Here is a 22,866-nt window from a genome sequence, read left to right as displayed (position 1 = left end):
TGATCGCACTTACACGAGCCTCGACTTTGTATTCAAAAAATAATAATAATAAAATAAAATAAAGTAGAATGGCATGCAGCAGCACATCCTTTTGACGTCAAAAATAGTTGGTGGTTGAATTCAGTTCGCTGATATGAAAATCCTATTCAAAGGTCAAGTTAATCGGATGAATATTGATGACTTTATGCGAACTTGACATTTTGTTCCAAAAAAAAACAACGATAATAAAAAACAACAATTGGCTTCCAGCTTTTCATTTCATTTCATCTCAACGAATACAGTGACCCAAAATGCAAATACTTAAAATTTCAGGTCAATTGGATGAAAATTTACGATTTTATGTGACACTGACAACATTTGACCTTTGTACCAAATTATTAATTTGTCTTTCACCAACATAACTGAAATAAAGTTATGTTGAAAGCTTGATGACAAAGCTCAAATGGTTAAAAAAAAACAAAAAAAAAAACATGAATGAGCAAGTACATGGATACACCCTGACGCACACATACAAGCATGTCTCATACATCAAAGAAGCTGGCACATAATCTCCTCGTCACACCATCTCACTTTTTTTTTCCTTTTTTTTATTTATACTGAATCGAGGCTCGTGAAAGAGCTGACAACCGCGAGGGAAAGACAGTACAGGGGGACTGCGAGGGAAAGACAGCACAGGGGGACCGCGAGGGAAAGACAGCACAGGGGGCCCCGCAAGGGAAAGACAGCACAGGGGGTCCCACGAGGGAAAGACAGCACGGGGGGACCCGCGAGGGAAAGACAGCACGGGGGGACCGTGAGGGAAAGACAGCACGGGGGGACCGTGAGGGAAAGACAGCACAGGGGGACCGCGAGGGAAAGACAGCACAGGGGGACCGCGAGGGAAAGACAGCACAGGGGGACCGCAAGGGAAAGACAGCACAGGGGGACCGCGAGGGAAAGACAGCACAGGGGGACCGCGAGGGAAAGACAGCACAGGAGGACCCCGAGGGAAAGGCAGCACAGGGGGACCGCGAGGGAAAGGCAGCACAGGGGGACCGCGAGGGAAAGGCAGCACAGGGGGACCGCGAGGGAAAGGCAGCACAGGGGGACCACGAGGGAAAGACAGCACAGGGGGACCGCGAGGGAAAGACAGCACAGGGGGACCGCGAGGGAAAGACAGCACAGGGGGACCGCGAGGGAAAGACAGCACAGGGGGACCGCGAGGGAAAGACAGCACAGGGGGACCGCGAGGGAAAGACAGCACAGGGGGACCACGAGGGAAAGACAGCACAGGGGGACCGCGAGGGCAAGACAGCACAGGGGGACAGACAGGGGGACAGACAGGGGGACAGACAGGGGGACCACGAGGGAAACACAGCACAGAGGGAACGCGAGGGAAACACAGCACAGAGGGACCGCGAGGGAAACACAGCACAGAGGGACCGCGACGAAAAGACAGCACAGAGGGACCGCGAGGAAAAAAAAGCACAGTGGGACCGCGAGGGAAAGACAGCACAGTGGGACCGCGAGGGAAAGACAGCACAGTGGGACCGCGAGGGAAAGACAGCACAAGGGCACCACGAGGGAAAGACAGCACAGAGGGACCGCGAGGGAAAGACAGCACAGTGGGACCGTGAGGGAAAGATAGCACAGTGGGACCGCGAGGGAAAGACAGCACAGTGGGACCGCGAGGGAAAGACAGCACAGTGGGACCGCGAGGGAAAGACAGCACAGTGGGACCGCGAGGGAAAGACAGCACAGAGGGACCGCGAGGAAAAGACAGCACAGTGGGACCGCGAGGGAAAGACAGCACAGTGGGACCGCGAGGGAAAGACAGCACAGTGGGACCGCGAGGGAAAGACAGCACAGGGGGACCGCGGGGGAAAGACAGCACAGGGGGACCGCGAGGGAAAGACAGCACAGAGGGACCACGAGGGAAAGACAGCACAGAGGGACCGCGAGGGAAAGACAGCACAGAGGGACCGCAAGGGAAAGACAGCACAGAGGGACCGCGAGGGAAAGACAGCACAGGGGGACCGCGGGGGAAAGACAGCACAGGGGGACCACGATGGAAAGACAGCACAGAGGGACCCGCGAGGGAAAGACAGCACAGGGGGCCCCGCGAGGGAAAGACAGCACAGGGGGCCCCGCGAGGGAAAGACAGCACAGGGGGCCCCGCGAGGGAAAGACAGCACAGGGGGACCCGCGAGGGAAAGACAGCACAGGGGGACCCGCGAGGGAAAGACAGCACAGGGTGAACCGCAAGGGAAAGACAGCACAGGGGGACCCGCGAGGGAAAGACAGCACAGGGGGAACCGCGAGGGAAAGACAGCACAGGGGGACCGCGAGGGAAAGACAGTACAGTTGGGACCGCGAGGGAAAGACAGTACAGTTGGGACCGCGAGGGAAAGACAGTACAGAGGGACCGCGAGGGAAAGACAGTCCAGTTGGGACCGCGAGGGAAAGACAGTACAGAGGGACCGCGAGGGAAAGACAGTACAGAGGGACCGCGAGGGAAAGACAGTACAGAGGGACCGTGAGGGAAAGACAGTACAGAGGGACCGCGAGGGAAAGACAGTACAGAGGGACCGCGAGGGAAAGACAGTACAGAGGGACCGCGAGGGAAAGACAGTACAGAGGGACCGCGAGGGAAAGACAGTACAGAGGGACCGCGAGGGAAAGACAGTACAGAGGGACCGCGAGGGAAAGACAGTAGAGAGGGACCGCGAGGGAAAGAGTACAGAGGGACCGCGAGGGAAAGACAGCACAAGGGCACCACGAGGGAAAGACCAACTTGTAATCACGGCTTCCACCCGCTACCTCCCCGAGTCGACAGACTCCAAAGAGGTTCATGCCTCTGGAGAACCGTGTGGATCCCTTAGCGTTTACGGGAGATTCCAGGACAACGTGGCTGGTAATTTGAGATGGAGCGAGAGGATAACCAAGGAGCAGAGACAAAGCCCAACTCCACAAACTCCCCCCTCCCTCCCCGCCCCCACATCCTCCCCCTCCCCCCCCCCCCCGCCCCCACATCCTCCCCCCGCCGCCCCACCCATCACTCTCCAAGTCGACGCTCCAAGACTGTTTCTGTCCCCGGAGGAATGATGAGGACCGGGCTGGGAAGGAAATGCTGAAAAGGGCAAGGAAAAACACTTCGCTGACAAATACTACAGGCTTGGAGATCTGCGAACAAAACAAGGCCTTGTGGTTGATTGCGTGCTGCATGCAGCCTCAGAGGAACGTTATGCAGAGAATCTATCGGCAAACAATGTTGACCCGCCAGGTCAGGGATCCCTGATGTGAGAAACTGCTTTTGATAGGCCGGAGGAGGGTGGGGAAAGGTTAGAGCCTGCGACAAACGAAATGTGTGTTGGAAATAAAGGAAAAGAAAACAAATTATTGGACACACCACGGTGTGGTGCTAATCTGTGCGGTGGCACTGAGCTCACCCCAAAGAATGAAACCTGCACCTCCTCTCCTGGGCAGAAAGACCAACTCACAATTGAATAGAGATTTGCACCAAGCCAATAGGCTGTGGAGGTGCTCCCCATCTCAAAAACTAAACTCAAGAAATTGAACCTTGGAGCATGGAGGAGGAGTCCATTTACTCTTCTGAAGTCTATTCACGACATCAACAGTGGGTGATGGCAAGTAGAGGAGCTACATTAATAGACCAGCTGAAGAAGACCAGTTTGACCACCAGAGCAGAGACAAATGAATGAAAGAATGAATGAATGATCGTTTCAAGGCCATTTTTTTTTAGCCTTGTTATCCTTTAGCATTGAGCAAGTTAGCCTTGCGGGCCCCATGACAATCATGGTTCCCTGTTTGAGAAAATGTTTTTTTTATGGCTGGATGCCCTTCCTGACGCCAACCCTTAGTCGCCTCTTACGATGCGCAGGGATACGGCGTACCTATTCTAAATCTGGGTACACACCGGGATCATTCATCCCAGCAAGCTGGTACTCAATTTGCCGACCTCAGAACAATGACAGGCTGAGTCAACATCCCTGGCGTTAATTCAGCGATCGACCGGGATTCAAACTCAGGATCCTCGGATCCCAAGCCGGCACCCTAACCGCGAAGCCAACACCAGGCTCAACTCACAATCAGAGACGGTGTTGGAGGATAGAATCACTCCCCAGGATAACACCACTCGAGAGTGATATTTTCCTCGGAAAAATTCACTCTAGAGTGGTTTTTATCTTAGGATGAAATCACTCCCCCCAGGATTTTAACACTCCCCCTAGGATTTTAACACTCCCCCTTGCAGGATCAAATGACTCCCCAGGATTATAACACTTCCCCAATATATTTTGTGATTTAAACAATGTTTATTGCATGGTAATGACATGCAACCATGACAAAGTCAATGAATATGAACATAAAATGATAAATGAATTGATAAACAGGGCAGAATGATGTCCTTTGTAAACGTCTCTCCCTAAAAATAAAAATACAATGTTTTTCGCATCCCTGTATTAAACTGGGTAAATCAAACAAAGAAAAGTATAAATTTAACATTCAAATAACTATATATTTTGATATTAGAGCATTCGCAGTAATCATTACGATAAATTTACGATGTTTTATACGAAAAGGATATTTTCATTTCAACATATAATGTCATTTTAAGTTACGTTCTCTAACTTTACCGCACTTTTAAGAAATATTAAATACCGTACGGGTTTTAAAATGTCTCAAACGTTTGTATATTGGCAAAGGTGTGTTCGTGTACTGATAACCAGGAAACAAGCGCTTCTGAGCAGTTCCGAGAACTGGATATAGGCGCTATATAAATGTATAGTATAATAATATTCACATATTTCACAAAATAAAGTTTAATCTAAAAGATTTAAGCTTTGTTAAATGACTGTGTCTTAACTCAACACCTACAATATTTATTGCATTTCCGTACTGTAAACGTCCCAATGTTTCAGTGCTCATTCCATTCATATGTATTTCATTGACATGTTTGCACTGTACATTTGTGGAAATAAATATTGTTTCAATCATTTCGATAAGAATCCAAGAATCGAACTAAGTATGTTGTCAAGAGCATATATAGTGTTCCCATGGGTGTACAAAATAAATCATACTCATTGTACTGTTATTGAATCGAATGAATGCATTTTAAATGAGGTGACAAACCTTCTTGTGCAGCCATTTATATTGATGAATTTAAGTTATTTCCATGTATCAATGTGAGTGGTTTAATGGAATAAACTTTGACTTGACTGTACTTTGACTATACAATGGCCAGATCATGAATACATGATATTCATCTTCAATGCATACACCATCATTAATGCACTGAGATTTAATCCTTAATTGGATTGAGTATAATCCAAGGTAGACTGGTCCACTTTTGCTCCAAGTGAATTAGGATGTTTTGACAAGACAGTTTGCCGATCACTTCATACTAATTGTCAATGATAACGTGAATTGCAGGCTTCCTATATCTTTTGTCTTACAAACTATACCATATCTTACAAACCATGATCATTGGCGAAGTTGGTGTGCTTTCAGACAACATGAGTACGCGATTTCCTGGAGTGTTGTTCTGACAGTGAGTATCTCAATCGAGGTCTTGTTAAGGAGGGGGGGGGGGGGGGGGTGGGGGTATTTTCATCTGTAATTCTATAAAAGTATGAAGCAGCTAATATTTATTTCACTCGATCTTCAATTATGGTTTTCGACGCGAAACGCACGTTCCTGTCTACTCAGGAATACCCTGCAATGTACATTGGTGATCGTGGAAAGAAGTCAAACTTTCGACAGACAGCGGCAAACTTACAGTCATCAACTCAGAGTTGTTCCACAAGCGCAAGACTAAAAGAAACAAGGAAAAGCAAGGTTGGTCCTAGTTTACTGACTATTGATGGACGTCTTTACAAAAATCTTTGTACTCATGCGATTTTAAAAACATTCAATCTCAGTTGAAGTACGTCTCGCTATAGTTTATTGAATCATCTATCTATAATTCCAGTAATCTCTGCGTGTTTGTTTGTACGTTTGTCTGTGACCGCTGTTTCTCGACAACCACGGGTCCGATATACTTTAAACTTGCCAGGTATATTGCTGGGGACCCAAGGATGTGCCTTTTCAAGGTTTCATATTAATCGGACAATTACTTACCGAGCTATGTCCAAAAAACGATTCAACCAATCAGCGAGCAGCGAGTTATCGCGTGTGCCGAACGTGCCGAACACACGCTGCCTCGGACGGCACATTTGAGAGCGTATTCATTTATTTCACGTTGGCAAACTATGTTGCCGCTATGTTGGCGTTAAACTATGTTTTAAAACTAATTAAAACTAATTTGCGATTCATTCGCTTTCCTGCGCGTTTGTGCACGCGATGGCGATTTCTTTACCAAACTCCGGAAGCCGTTCGCTTTGGACCAAACCATTTCATGTAAATAGAGGGGGGGGATTGTCACTGTACTCGCAAGCCGTTCGCCGTTCGCTTTGGCTTTGCGAATGGACCAAACCATTTCATGTAAATAGAGGGGGGGGATATAATTTTAGATATAGATATAGTACGGGCAATGCCCTAGTTTGAAAAATATGATGATCATAAATTAACTCATGTCTTCTTTTGTTGTATTGAAATAATGATGGGCTCAAATACAGTACATGTATTCAACAATTGAATATTAAGATCTGACAATATGATGCACATGCTCACACGGTATACACTAAAATACATAGTAAAAGCTCTGTTGATCATTGCAACGATATCTAACATCCTGTGAGTTATATTTTCAAAGTAACTAAATATATCTTTCCATTCTTTCTGGGGGATTGACTTTATCCTAAAAGGGAGTGGTTTGATCCTGGAGGGAGTGTGTTGATCCTGACAGGGGGAGTGATTCTGTCCTAGGATAATTACACTCTCGAGTGTGCCAGTCCGAGGATTAGTTCACTCGAGTGATTTTATCTGAGGACAGAATCACTCCAGAGTGATATTTTAGGGGAGTGAGAGAATCCTGCTACAACGGTGCCATCTAAATTTTTTCAAAAAGTTGTGTGAACGGTACATACAGTCACGTGAAACAGTAAGTACACCCCATGTAAAGTTTTGACTTTTTCAACATATTTCAACATACAGCTATTTGATCTTCATTTCAACAACGTTTAGATAAAGGTGATATAATATAACAAATATCATGAAACATTTACATTTTGTAGTCCATTGTTACATATTTATGTGAATGTATGTGAATTACTATTCAGGTCTTTGCTTATCAATGTGTAGTCGATTAAGGGTTGTTGTGATTAAAGGGTCAGGAGCCCTTCTGGGAAAAAGGAGACCGGAAACGGAAGAAGAAAAGACACGAGGTCCGGGAGAAGCGACGATTCTTCTTCTTCCTCACCCAGCTCCGAAGAGAGTTGGGATCGATATTGAGCAGCGTGGAAAAGCTGCGTTCCCAAGCCTGTCTGGCGAGAGGAGTTACCGGGACGTGTAACTACCCTTTTGACATGTCAAGTTGCCGTGGGGCCGTGCACAGACCCAGCGTCCGGCACAGTTCGCCGCACCGTCTACAAGGACGCGTACGGGTCGCACTTTGGGGCCTCGCGCGCGTTGCAAGCGGCGCTTGCTTTGCCCGCTTTGCTTGGCCAGGAGGTGTGCGCTGCAGCCGTGGTTCCCGGTACGGTACGTGCCCGGTGGAAGCACGTCCGCCCGGGGTTCGTTCAACCGCCCGTGTGCGGCGAAGCCGACCATAACCTTGTTCAGGAGGGGCCCAGAGACATTGTGAGGGACAGAGACCAAAGGGGTCGTGAGTACCCAAGGGGTCGGGAGTGGGGAAAGGGGACACACATATATAAGATGGCCATCTTAATCATCTCGGGGATTGATTGTTGATTGTGGATTGCTGATGGTTGTTGATTGTTGATTCCTTGGGGGAATATATTATTGATTACTCGGATTTCCTTGGTGTGGGGTTTCTTATGGACTGGAATTCATCTTGATTGCGTTACGAAAGCGTATAAATCATATATCTTTCTGGCGGGGTGCCTCCCACGGTCCGGGGGTCACCGAGACCAGGTAGTTACCGGGAGGACCACGTAACAATTGTATAATTTAAATTAACATAAATGCAAATTTCGCATGTGGAAAAAGTAAGCACACCCCGACATTCATCACTTCAAATACCTAAAATTAGAATCAGGTGTACCAGCTTAGATGCAAATGATTAGAACATCGTCAGAGACGATCTTGGAGGAACCTGTCATATTTAAACCTCAGACATTTAGTTTGGTTTGCTCTTTGTTGTTGAAGTGTGCGGCGTCACCATGCCTGGATCAAAAGAGCTCTCTGAGGCCTTCAGAAAGAAGGTTATAGATGCCTACGAGTCTGGGAAGGGATTTAAAAAGATCTCCAAACAATTTGAAATCGATCATTCGACTGTCCGGAAGATCATCTGCAAGTGGAGAAGATTCCAAACAACTGCCAACTTGTTCAGGCCAGGCCGCCTCAGCAAGTTCAGCCCGAGAGCAGACCGCAAGATGCTGAAAGAAGTCTCGAAGAACCCCAGAATGTCATCACGGGACCTACAGGTAGCTCTTGCCACTGTCTATGTCAAAGTGCACGAGCCTATCATTAGAAAGAGGTTGCAGAAATTTGATCTACATGGGAGGTGTGCCAGGAGGAAACCTTTGCTGTCCAGAAAGAACATCAGGGCAAGACTAAAGTTTGTCAATGAACACCTAGGCAAAGACCAGCACCAGCACTTCTGCAACAATGTGCTCTGGACAGATGAGTCAAAGGTAGACCTGTTTGGCCACAGCACCAGAAGACATGTTTGGCGAAAACCAAAGACAGCAATTGACCACAACAACCTGATACCAACTGTAATGCATGGTGGTGGAAATATTATGGTTTGGGGCAGCTTTGCTGCATCAGGGCCTGGGCAGCTCACCATCACAGAATCCACTATGAATTCTTCATTGTACCAGAGGGTGCTTGAGAATAATGTGAGACCATCTGTCGAAAAGTTGAAGCTCAACCGAAGGTGGACCTTCCAACATGACAATGACCCTAAACATACCAGTAAATCCACCAAGGAATGGCTGAAAAGAAAGAAATGGAGGGTTCTGGAATGGCCAAGTCAAAGCCCGGATCTAAATCCCATCGATATGTTGTGTGGGGATTTGAAGCGAGCTGTGCATGCAAGAAACCCCTCAAACATCGCACAGCTGAAAGAATTCTGCATGGAGGAGTGGGCAAACATTTCTCCCAGTCGATGTCAGAGACTGGTAGACAGTTGTAAGAAACGCCGACATGAGGTTTTTTCTGCCAAAGGGGGCAATACCACCTATTAGAGCCAAGGGTGTACTTACTTTTTCCTCACGCGAAATTTGCATTTATGTTTATTTAAATTATACAATGGACGACAAAATGTAAATGTTTGATGATATTTGTGATGTTATATCACCTTTATCTATCAATATTGTTGAAATGAAGATCAAATAGCTGCATGTTGAAATATGTTGAAAAAGTCAAAACTTTACATGGGGTGTACTTACTTTTTCCACATGCGAAATTTGCATTTATGTATATTTAAATTATACAATGGACTACAAAATGTAAATGTTTCATGATATTTATTATTTTATATCACCTTTATCTATCAATATTGTTGAAATGAAGATCAAATAGCTGCATGTTGAAATATGTTGAAAAAGTCAAAACTTTACATGGGGTGTACTTACTTTTTCACATGACTGTAAATCCGAAAAAATATATATAAAAAATAAGAGATAACGGTGAAGGGGATGGGGAAACAGACCCGACTTGCAATCATGGACCGAGTGAAAACACCAACACAATTGAATGTGATGAAAATGAGAACAGCGGATGATAACAAACAGAAGGACAGAAGGAAACAGGGAAGTGAAGGAGAGAGGGAGTATAAGGATGATGAGGAAAAGCGAAGACTGGAATAAGAGTTGGCAAACAAAATAGTGGAGATGAGATTGCACCATTTGGGGAAAGACCACAAATATACGAGAAAAGAACCGACGGACAAAAATGCTCTTTGGGTGACACCCAAATAAAAAACAAGGAATGTGGAGTAATCCATTAACCAATCTGCAAAAGTCTCAATATTCCAGTTCCAGAAAATGAATGGAAACATTATCCAAAAGCAATCACTGAAAATAATGAAGTAATCCCTGGCTCAGGTACAACCTAGTTATCCCATCGAGCATAAAAAACGAAGCCTTGTGACCGGATATCATACTTGGGTACAACAACAGAAAAGAGGGCACTGCTAATTGAGGTGTCAAGACCCAGCCAAATTGGCCTCAATAGCAAAGGACTCAAGGAAATGATGAAATAGGAAGATCGCAAAAAACAAAAGTGAAAAGACGAGGAGCACTGAAATTGTACCAGTGATTATGAGAGCAATGGAAATGGTTAAAAAAAAAAGAACCATGCAGAGATCTTTAAAATGATCTCTGGGAATATAACAACAAACAAACTGCAGTCGGCAGCTGTTTGGGGCTCAGTGACGATCCTCAAAAGAGCCCTCGGAAAAAAACTTTGAGAACAAGAAAACTTCACAACTTTGGCCGTGAAACATGGTTTTGGTTTCCTGAAGGGTGTAAAACAAGATTATCATGATATATGGGTTTTATATGCATAGGGGACATGATATTATCTACAATTTGTTAACATCTCTGTCTATCTTGAGTAAATATAGGTGCCTGTATGTAAAATTTAACAAATTAAGAAAGATCGCGAATCGCGTACACGACGAGCCAAATTAATATGATCACAACTCTTTTGTGTAAACCTTCATATAATAACAACTGGGCATTTCTTATCCCCAATAGTCTCCTTGGGGGAAGGGTGGGGGGGACGATATTGAGACAAAAACCAACGACTGCAAAACCCCATCTCCTGCTGTGCAGCGCAAGGGCTAATTATAGGATCCGCATCCGGATATTCCCCAAAATCTAACCGATACGTCCTCGTCACACACGCAACCTGTCCACAAAGTTTCGTCAGAATCCATCCATAATGTTTTGAGATATTCTGCTCACAGACAAACAGACAGGGGTGAAAACATAACCTCCATCCACCTTCGGTTGCAGAGGTAAAAATAAAAAATAAATCAAAGAACATAAAGGTGACTTCTTGACATGCGATGTTGTATTTAAAAAATACGTCACGTACCAGACTTGGGTGTTAATCCATCATCCTGAAAATGGAGACTGCGGAAACCACGGAGCCCGATTCCACAGAAACCAGAAACGTTGTCCCGGTGCACATTTTGGGATCCGAAAATCTTTTCACAGAAACTGGAAAGTTCCCGAATAACATTCTCCAAGTTGACGAAAATACTTCCCAAAAGAGAAGAACCTGCAATCTGGACATCTTGCGGCTTCGAAAAAGAATTCATAAATTTACAGAAGTCAGCATACATTGCAAATTGTAATTTCTCTTTGGAGAGAGAGAGGAGGTCGGTCCGCAATGCATCCGACTCAGTACAAGCTCGAATAACCTTCCGATTCTCAATTCCAAGCTTATCGATCACTGCTTGGGCTGTTTCTGCTCTCAGGCCTTGGGACTTGAGCCATTCCAAGAAGCTCTCCATTTCAGCGATGACCTGCCAGGGATACAATGCTTATGTTAATCACAGAAAAGATACATGTTATTTTCTTTCCTCAGTTTGGAATGTTTTGTGAGTTATTATCTTATCCAATTTGATCATGTCTCAAGCTAAATGGTAAACTTATCCAGCTTGATCACCACATTTAGACTGACAGTATATGAAAGAGACAGCCACACTCACCTTTGAGCTGTGAAGCATGGTCACAAATAAATGATTTGCCAGTACATTATCCTGATGAGCCCATAATAAGGTCATAAGTTGCATCGGCCACCCTAATTCCATGCACCGGTGGAGTTTGAGGGGTGCATGGCTGGAGGGTGAGGGGGGGCAATGCCCTGCCCTTAATTTGTTTCAATAGTTCACATTTAAGATAAAAACATCCCACATTTAAACGTGAGTAACAAAGCGAAACCAAACCAAAGTGCGTGAATTTATTCCCCCAGCCACGGCAAATATCGCGGTATTTGTATAGAGTGACGTGATTGGCTGCATCCTTTTTCAAATCAGATTAACAACTTTTGAAATTTGTAATTTTTCACAAAGGAAGCCATTTCCAAACAAAGCTTTTCTGCAATGAGACGGATTAGAAACTCTTTGTGCTCAATCATGGGTGAAGAAAGATTTTCTTCACTGACACTTCTTCACATAAAGCCTGGTGTTGACTTAGGCCTTAGCGGTTAGGGTGCCGGCATGTGATCCTTGGATCCTGGGTTTGAATCCCGGTCGATCGCTGAATTAACGCCAGGGGGGTTGACGCAGCCTGTCATCCTTCCGAGGTCGGCAAATTGAGTACCAGTTCACTGGTAATTCCCTGTGTGTCGCAAGAGGTGATTAACAGGGTTGGCGGCAGGAAGGGTACCGGCCACAAAACATTGCTTCAAAAAGGGGACCACGGTGCCAGGAAAAGATCTCGCGAGATCTTGGAGACGGTGGTCAGGGGTTTTCGACGGTCCACACGGTCTCCACGTTTTTCAAAGTTAAGTCTGTTCACAATTGTATTTTGTCGAAACTGTATTTATCGTTCGGTGTGTGAACTTATAGTGTCCCCCTTGGAAGTTTCTTGGTGTTTATCTTTCATATATTAATCGCTTGTTTGCCGCGTCGCGAGCAAGGCCTTGCAGCCTCAGGCTTCCCCCGTCGAAGGTTGTTCATTCCTTCGCTGTTTTGCTCGCTTTTTTGATTTCCCCTTCTCCACCAAGCTTCACCAAACATCTACTATTTGTCTAACGTTGTAACCCCCACACCCCCCCCCCCCCCAAAAACAAACAAAAAAAAACAAACAAAAAAACTTTTATTTCCCTTTCTCCTCGTGTGCTTTTGCCTCTGCCCACGTGCGCTGTCTCGCCCCGCCCCCATTTTCCCCTTGCCTTCCACCTTTTGCCCTGTTCAAGTGACTCGTGGTCGTCGCGCTAGGCTTCCTCTCCCCATTGGTATTTTTGTGAATATACGATTGTTCTTCACAGTTCTGTTTAAATATGTTTCAACTATCCCCTTCATTGTTTTATTCAGTGGTTTATTACAACACGCTGTTTTTCTTCTTATTTAAAAGGCTCCTTTCAATTTCCTCTTCATCTCATTCCATTTCAAAAAAATATTCAATCTCTTATGATTCCAAATCACTCCATGCTCTAAATTCTCATTCATTCCATCCCTCCTCCATCGTTCTTAAACGAATCGCTAACTTGAAAATCACAACAAACCCAATTTGTTATATACTAGGGCATGCCCGTACTATATATATGCCCGTACTATATATCTATCTAAAATTATATCCCCCCCCCTCTATTTACATGAAATGGTTTGGTTCATTCGCAACGCCAAAGCGAACGGCGAACGGCTTGCGAGTACAGTGACAATCCCCCCCCTCTATTTACATGAATGGTTTGGTCCATTCGCAACGACCACAGAACCCCCCCCTCATGCAATGGTTTGGTCCAAAGCGAACGGCTTCCGGAGTTTGGTAAAGCAATCGCCATCGCGTGCACAAACGCGCAGGAAAGCGAATGAATCGCAAATTCGTTTTTATTAGTGATACGAATTGAATTGGGAGAAATTGGGAGATGAATGAATTGGGAGAAATAATGCGCATAAGAAATCGAATTACGTACCGTAATGGCGGTCAGCTCGTAACGCGCTCAGCTCCGCTCGTCTCACATCGGCCACGCCTACGCAACAAAGCGTTCTGTAATTGGATGCCGGAAAGCGTGCTGCCGGACAGTCGTCACTGTCCGGAAGTTCGCAAATCGCAGTTAGGATGAATCGTTTTAATTTAATCGCAGTTTGAATTCGTTTTAAAACATAGTTTAACGGCAACATAGTTTTCCAACGTGAAATAAATGAATACGCTGTCAAATGTGCCGTCCGAGGCAGAGTCCGATCGCCACGTTCGGCACACGTGATAGCTCGCTGCTCTCTGATTGGTTGAAGCGTTTTTTGGACATATCTCGGTAAGTAATTGTCCGATTAATATGAAACCTTGAAAAGGCACATCCTCGGGTCCCCAGCAATATACCTGGCAAGTTTCAAGTATATCGGACCCGTGGTTGTCGAGAAACAGCGGTCACAGACAAACACACAGACAGACACACACACACACAGAGATTACTGGAATTATAGATAGATGTGCATCTTTCATTAATCATCCACTTTCTAAACTCCCACCTTGCCCCTCCCCTTCAAATCTCCCCCCCAACCATCCCTCCCAAATTCTCCCTCCTCCCACCTCCTTCTCAAAGCTGCCTCCTCCCCACTTCCTCTCCCTCCTATGTCATACCCCCACCTCCCCCAACCTTCTACTTTCCTCTGCCCCCCCTCAAACAAACTCTCACTGTGCCTCATTCCATCACCATCAAACCTTTCGTCCTCCTCATCCTTCCCTTTCTTGTAACTCCTCTGTAATCTCTGACACACTATCAACTGCTCTTCCTACATCCCCCTCTCACCCTTCATCTGACCCTAACCCTCCCCTCCCCTGTCCTGCACCCGATGCTCCCCATCTCTCCTCACTAACGGTATGGACCTCAAACATCCGGGGCCTTCGCTCAAACCTGATTGATCTCTCCATTCAGGTTGCTTCTGAAAATCCAGACTTGATCTGCTTAACAGAAACTTTCCTCCTTCAAGATGTCTCTGATTCCTTAATATCTCTTCCTGGTTACTCCCTCCTCCGGTACGATAGACCTGATCCTCGTCCTGGTGGTGGGGTGGCTATCTTTATCAAAAACTCTCTTCCTCACTCTCCCTGCACTGCCCTCTCTCCACCCCACCCACAGGAGTACCTCTGGCTACGGCTTCCTCTCCGCTCCCACCTTTTGTTCATATGTGTTCTGTACCGTCCTCCAAACAGTGATGACTCCATTTACATTTCTCTGTCGGACAACATGGACCAACTTCTATCAACTCATCCAAACTCTCTCTTCCTCATATGTGGTGACTTCAACTGTCATCATGCCAGCTGGCTGGGTGTGGGTTCATCTCTCACCAGCCATGGCACCTCAGCAAAGGACTTCTGCGACTCATTGGGACTGACACAATCTGTCAATTTCCCAACCCGGATCTCAGTCAATGGAGTATCTTCTCTTCTGGACTTGGTTATGACTAACTTCCCTGCAAATGTCTGCTGCTCTTCTTCTGCTCCAATCGGTTCTTCTGATCATGTGCTTGTTAAAGTGGACATCTCACTGGCCATTCTCAGAGAGCCTCCTCAGCGCCGACGAGTCTGGCATTTCACTCAGGCCGACTGGCACGGTCTGCAAGCAGCCATCAATCAACTGGACTGGTCTCCCATCTCTAATGCCTCTGACATCAATTCTTCCTGGGAATTCTTCCAAAGCAAACTGCTCTCTCTCATGCACAGATTTATCCCATCTCGTCTTCAGTTGTCTTACCCTTCCTCCCGTCCATGGTACACTGAATCTTGTGGTGAGGCAGTTGCCCTGAAACAACTTGCCTTTGCCTCTTGGAAGGCAAATCCAACTGAAGGCAATCTCAGTTCCTTCCACCAAGCTCGAAACAAGTGTGTTTCTACCCTCAGGAGTGCCAGGAAGCACTATCTCTCCACACTCAAGTTTGAACTCTCAAACCTGTCTCCTTCCTCCAAATCCTGGTGGCGTCTGGTCAAATCCGTTTCTGGTGTTTGTTCCCCCTCCATCCCCTCCCTTACCTCAAATGGCTACACAGTTGACACCGCACGTGACAAAGCCGAATGCCTCAACTCTGTGTTTGCCTCAAAATCTTGTGTCCCAAACCCATCTCTCTCTGTTCCCACCTTTCCCAGTCGAACCAAACTGCTCCTGGGCTCTGTGTCCTTCTCTCCTGACAAGGTGGAGAAGTTTTTATCAAACCTCGACTCTGATTCTGCAACTGGCCCAGATGGCATCAGCCCTCGGGTCCTAAAATCCTGCTCTGCCGCTCTATCTCACCCTCTCTCTGTTCTTTTCACCCTCTCTTTTGCTCAAGGTCATCTGCCAGCATCTTGGAAATCAGCAAACATTACCGCTTTACACAAAAAAGGTGCAAAAACAGATCCTTGCAACTACAGACCAATCAGCCTGCTCCCAATTATCAGCAAAGTCATGGAATCCATCATTGCTTCAGATATCAAATCCTTCCTCTTCTCCAATGGCTTGATCTCTGATCATCAATTTGGATTCAGACCAGGTCATTCTACTCTGGACATGTTGCTTCTGCTGTCTCAACAATGGATGGAGGTCCTCAATGCCAAACAGGAAATCAGAGCTGTCTCACTTGACATATCACGTGCCTTCGATGCAGTCTGGCACCCAGCTCTGCTCACCAAACTCACCTCCTATGGTATTCAGGGAAATCTCCACTCATGGCTTGCGGATTTCCTCTCTGGTCGTAGGCAACGTGTGGCCCTGAATGGATTTCTCTCATCTTCCCTTCCTGTTCTGGCTGGAGTTCCCCAAGGCAGTGTTCTGGGCCCTGTGCTATTTCTGGTCTTCATCAATGACCTCTCCGACTCTCTGGAAAATCCTCTCTATCTCTTTGCTGATGACTCCACTATCTGCCGCTCCATTCCTCATCCCTCAGATCGGCAGTCTGCAGCCTCCTCACTCTCTGCAGACCTGGACAAAATCACAGACTGGTCAAACAAGTGGAACATGTCTTTCAATCCTGACAAATCTCACACTCTTACAATGTCTCTCCGAAAGGACCGACTGGACAACCCTCCCATCTACTTTCTCAACAATCCTCTCCAAGAAGTTCTGTCGCTCAAGCTTTTGGGTCTCACTATCTGCCATGATCTTTCTTGGGAAAACCACATTTCCAAGCTGGCCTCCAAAGCCAGTCGCCGACTGGGCATCCTCCGTCGTGCGAAGTCCTTCCTTGGCACACCTGAGCTCCTCACCACATACAAGGCTTTCATCCGCAGCTCAATGGAATACTGTTCCCCCCTCTGGGCTGGTGCTCCTGCCTCACACCTTGCTCGGCTTCACGCTGTTGAGGCCAAAGCTTTCAGAATCATTGGAATCTCCTGCGATGTAGTCAACTCCGAGGGCCTTTCACTCACTCACCGCAGGCAGGTTGGTGGTCTTTCTGTCCTCTACCGACTCCTCTCTGGCCTTGCTCCCCCAGCTCTCTCTGTGCTCTGTCCCCCAAATATTCCTTCAGGTCGCACAAGATCTGCCTGCAACCCTCTTATGGTTAATCTGCCAAAGTCTAGGCTCTCTGCTCACCTTCACTCTTTCATTCCCCTTTTCTCCCGCCTCTGGAACAAACTCCCCCACTCCATTCAATCCCACTCCTCCCTCCAGGTCTTTAAAACAGCTGTTCACCACCATCTCTTATCTTCCCCCATCGAAAACATTGATCTTTTCTACCCCCGGTAATTCACCCCAGAGTCCTTGCAGCGTTCATATGTTTTATTCCTCTCCCACTTCCCCCCAAGTCCTCCCGATGTCCCTGCTCTCAAATGTTGTGTTTGTGTCCTTCCCCCTCTCTCCCCATCTTGTCTGCCGCTCCCCTTGTTTTTTGTGTTTTGTGTGTCGGTTTGTCTTTTTTGTGATTATTGTTAGCTCTTTCACGAGCCTCGATCTTGTATACACAAAAAAAAAAAAAAAAAAAAAAAAAAAGCCAACCCCTGCTCTGTGGGGAAAAAGGCCTCCAAAGGTGGTTCTACCACTTCTTCACATATTAGGCAATTTAACTGTGAAGCGCTAGGGGTATTTCCCCTATGTTTTATTTTCCTCTCACTGCCATTGTCTCAAAACGTGCACCAAAGAATCTCCACTTTCCGAGAAGTTAAACTTTTCAGGTTCAACACGCATAATCCTGTCATCTCTGAAACTTAGTTAAATGTAGCTGTCCGCAGCAATGGATTAAATAAAATACAATAATAATAATAATAACAACAATAATAATAATAACAACTTTATTTGGTTCCTTATTTAAGACATTTAAGCCTTCAATACAAAGTGCTGCTTCAGTCAGTGGGATACTTGGGTTTGCTTCTGAGAACCATTCAGATCAATCCGAGTTGAGAGGCTGACTCGCAGAGTAACATTCAAAGTTGCTTTCAGTATATTCCTGGTCTTTGATTTTGTGCGAGTCACAAGTGAAATCCCTGACTCACACAGGTATGTGGTGGTGAAAGGTAACAGGAGCTTGATTTCCCACTCCAACTGAATCCCCTGCTACCGTAAATCCAAACTTAATATATCCAGGGTCGTAATTTCTGACGATGCGTTTCACCTCCTTTTAGCAACTCCTGAAGTTTCGCCACCATCATCGGTTTTTCTTTTCAGTTAACGGTCCATGTTTGTCAAAATAAAATACAGCAAAAGTAAAATACAGCAGCTTACCTTTTCGTGTGAACACGAGATACCCGAGACGTTCTTCATACCGGAAACACCTTCGATCAACCAAATACAGCCAATGGCGAAACTGCAAATACCGAATCCGCGAATGTTACGGATGGAAACCCTCATCATTTCCTAATTCACCTTTAAACTCAATCTCTCCATATTTTCATTTTAAACAGCATCATTCCAATCACAAATTAATACAATAACATAAATACAATTTCTTTTTTGAGAGTTAAACTAATCACCTGCCTTCTCAGGTGGGTATGATATCTGCGGACCACGTGGCTGCACCTTCCGACCCACTGATGGTCGTGGCCGACCGGTTGAGAATCTCTGGCCGAAACGACTTGTTCGAGAAATAGTCCAACTTTAGTTTTGGATGCAGTGGATGGGACCGACATTTTTTTTCGATACCAACGCGACATAGATCCCTCATCTATCCATCTACAACCTTTACAACACCTCCTCATTTGAAGGTGACATTGGATATACAAGTTAATTATAAAAACTTTCTGCCTGGTTTGGAGTTAAAAGGAAGAATGAGGTTTAACCATCGTTGTATGAAGTTTAGTGATGACGTCATATAAAACAATGGAGTGGATAAAACAAAACGAGTGAAAAACACCTCATGAAATGAACAATCAAATACCTCAGCATACATTTAATAAAAACTCGTTTAACTTATGTTCATTCCCATCATCAACGAACAGAAAATTATTTTATCTTTAAATAAACGTTTTACAGATCTTTCTCAGTATTAACAATAAAATGAGAATCTCCCAACAAACCTCTACAGATCAGATTCGATTCGATCCGATAACGTGAACCTTGGTCACAGTAACAGTCACACCACGCGGTTCACAAGATCACCCGGAAGGTCTTCATATTTTGAAGACTGCATGTTTACGGATATCGTTCCTCTTCCTCTTTGTAAGAAGAATACAACGCGAAATTGCTGCGTTTGTGACGTCAGCAATTTGTACACGCCGCCACATTACAGTGCAAAAATAAAGGCGAAGACAAAGAAGAAGCAGGGACTGCTTCCGTGTTAGGAATGAACCACGTCCGAGTGAGCACTGCTCCGTCCGCAATGGCGGATTAACGCACGTGCATAATGGTCATGTGCCCAGGGCCCCCAAATTCAATGGCGTCACGCAATCAATGCAACCCGAGATCAAGAGAGATGAGAGATAACGCGAGACCGGTCGTGGTCCACATTGTTGAAAGATGAGCCCGAGGGTGGGTCTCACTTTACCCACAAAACACATCACCTTGTGAGTGGTGGTAAACACAGCGGAAAGGGAATGGTCCATCTTGAGGAAAGAAAGCATTGTCACGTGTTAATCGATTTTAAAAAACGTTTTTCCCTGATGTTTAACTAGACGCGACTATTATAAAATGAAGAGGGTTATGTTAGTGTTGGTAAAAAAGCAGGTTAAGTGGAATAATGAAAAACTCATTGAATGTAAACAAATGCAACAATAATCACATTAATCTTACTATAATTCACCAAACACGATGAAATAACATTTACCGATATGAACAGTGATGGCTTTTGTTGAAATTCTACAAATACTGTTTATTCTACGTACCAGGAGAGAGTAGATCGACTCCTGACGAACTCTTCCTATATGAACGTGCGGCTCCGAAGTAACCAGGCAGCGTGTGCAACGCGACTAAGAAACAGGTGTAGCGGCCGCTTCCATGTTACAGATTCGGCGCACACTCTTCACACATAAACGTGCGACTTGGACGTGTAGCGGCCGCTTCCGTGTTACAGATTCGGCGCGCACTCTTCACACATAATCGTGCGACTGAGAAAGACGTGTAGCGGCCGCTTCCGTTTTGCAGAATTCAATCTTTTTTCAAAATGGGCGCCATGTCCTGTTTAGATTTTGATGATTTGCATGTGATGTGATTCAACGGATGTTTATATGAATCGTTTAAAATAAAAAAAAGCCTTCAATTTCTTATATTTTACCTTTTCATTTGGGCTTCCCAATTGAAGCCCCGCCCATAGGGCGGGTACCGTTGCTCGTATTCTATAATATTGCTATTTTTAAGACATATCGATATTGTTTATCAAATGCACATTATAATATATTCTACAATGACAAAAGCAGGTTCATTCGTAAATGTAATAACCCGTGAGTTTGGCGGAACGTTGTGGTTTTTTTAAAATCAGAACTTCTGTCCCGAGGATGATGATGTAACCAAACTACCCGAGCGGTGATGATTTGACGACCCGAGGATGATGATGATGATGATGCAACCAAACTACCCGAGGATGAATACGCAACCAAACTACCCGAGGATGATGCAACCAAACTACCCGAGGATGAATACGCAACCAAACTACCCAAGGATAATTACGCAACCAAACTACCTGAGGATGATGATGCAACCAAGCTACCCGAGGATGATTACGCAACCAAACTACCTGAGGATGATGATGCAACCAAGCTACCCAAGGATGATTACGCAACCAAACTACCTGAGGATGATGAATTCGGCGACATTTTGGGCCCTAAAAAGATGAGATCTGGCGATCTATGAATTGAATGCAAAACGGCGCTCAGCAGGACGAGGTGTTGAGAGGATCGAGGTGTTGAGAGGTCGGGACAGGGTGTTGAGAGGGTCGGGACGAGGTGTCGAGAGGGTCGGGACGAGGTGTCGAGAGGGTCGGGACGAGGTGTCGAGAGGGTCGGGACGAGGTGCCGAGAGGGTCGGGACGAGGTGTCGAGAGGGACGGGACGAGGTGTTGAGAGGGTCGGGACGAGGTGTTGAGAGGGTCGGGACGAGGTGTTGAGAGGGTCGGGACGAGGTGTTGAGAGGGTCGGGACGAGGTGTTGAGAGGGTCGGGACGAGGTGTTGAGAGGGTCGGGACGAGGTGTTGAGAGGGTCGGGACGAGGTGTTGAGAGGGTCGGGACGAGGTGTTGAGAGGGTCGGGACGAGGTGTTGAGAGGGTCGGGACGAGGTGTTGAGAGGGTCGGGACGAGGTGTTGAGAGGGACGGCACGAGGTGTTGAGAGGGACGGCACGAGGTGTTGAGAGGGACGGCACGAGGTGTTGAGAGGGACGGCACGAGGTGTTGAGAGGGACGGCACGAGGTGTTGAGAGGGACGGCACGAGGTGTTGAGAGGGACGGCACGAGGTGTTGAGAGGGACGGCACGAGGTGTTGAGAGGGTCGGGACGAGGTGTTGAGAGGGACGGCACGAGGTGTTGAGAGGGACGGCACGAGGTGTTGAGAGGGACGGCACGAGGTGTTGAGAGGGACGGCACGAGGTGTTGAGAGGGACGGCACGAGGTGTTGAGAGGGACGGCACGAGGTGTTGAGAGGGATGGCACGAGGTGTTGAGAGGGACGGCACGAGGTGTTGAGATGATCGCACTTTGACGACGCTCGGGTTTCGTGTCAAATTCCGAGGTAGACGAGGTAGAGCCGTGGAATGAATCCATGTGGTGGATCCGTCCATGGAAATTGATGAAATTAAGCACTTAGCGCACAGTGGAGATATCGACCCTCAAAGATCCTGTAGATGGCTCAGCACAATCACGAGCAAACATCTCAACATGGGTGTCTTGTCTTGAACTTTATTCTTCTCACAATAAAACGCTCGCACACCGTAAGAAAGTTACGAACTCCTATTGACACCAAAGAAACGATGACGGTGCAAACAAAATACCAATAGTTAGAACAATGTCACATTATCTGATATACACCTCGACAGTTCAACTTTCCAATTGACAGAGACAAAGAGCATGAACTCAAAACCACGTGGTTTGGGCCCAGAAACGTGGCTGAGGAGAGAACTTAAACTAAATAATACTAAAGTTTGATATTAAAAACCCTTGAAACCACAAAATACATTGTTCCATAGATGTCCGACATATTTATACACTGAATTATAATGAAGGAATACCTTGTTACCTCTTTATTCTGGGCTCCAAAGACGAGTTTCCTTGCTTAGATTCGGCGGCTTCACGTTCAAAGACGTTTGGCGAATGAATAAAAGACGTTTGGCGAATGAATAAAAGCCGTTAGACATACTTTCGAACATGGTCTAAATAATCACACACGTGCATTACAAGGTATTCCAATGCATAACTCTGGGCCTGACAAACACATATTGTTGTAACAGAGTGTTCCAACTAAAGTATATAGACACAAATCAGTGGTAATACACAGCACTATTTCCTGATTACGTATGTACACAAACTTGTGAGTTGTGATGCGGTCCTCGCCAAGAACACTGCGCTGTATGACCGGAAGTGCGTCATAAATTAATCAAGATACCGGTTGATTAAATTTAACGTTACCAGTTGCAGTTCAAATAAAATTTTAATATATCATATAATAATGAAGTTATATTTAACAACTAGTAACAGTAAATATAATTATGTGATGTTATCATTTACACCGATCCCTCTGAA

The 22,866-nt window shown here is 45.8% G+C and overlaps 1 long non-coding RNA gene across 1 annotated transcript in view; it reads right to left on the bottom strand.

Moving 5' to 3' along the window:
• Positions 1 to 22,416, bottom strand: part of LOC144891366 (uncharacterized) — a 68,548-nt gene extending 46,132 nt beyond the window's left edge. The window contains exon 1 of the long non-coding RNA XR_013622887.1: positions 22,364 to 22,416. This is a non-coding gene — a long non-coding RNA (uncharacterized LOC144891366). The remainder of the gene's footprint in view (positions 1 to 22,363) is intronic.
• Between the last annotated feature and the right edge of the window lie 450 nt (positions 22,417 to 22,866).

Source organism: Myxine glutinosa, chromosome 1 (assembly GCF_964187855.1).
Source record: "Myxine glutinosa chromosome 1, kmMyxGlut1.1, whole genome shotgun sequence".
Lineage (NCBI taxonomy): Eukaryota > Metazoa > Chordata > Myxini > Myxiniformes > Myxinidae > Myxine > Myxine glutinosa.
Note: the sequence above shows the minus strand (reverse complement) of the source record. Positions and strands in the feature narration are given on the sequence as shown.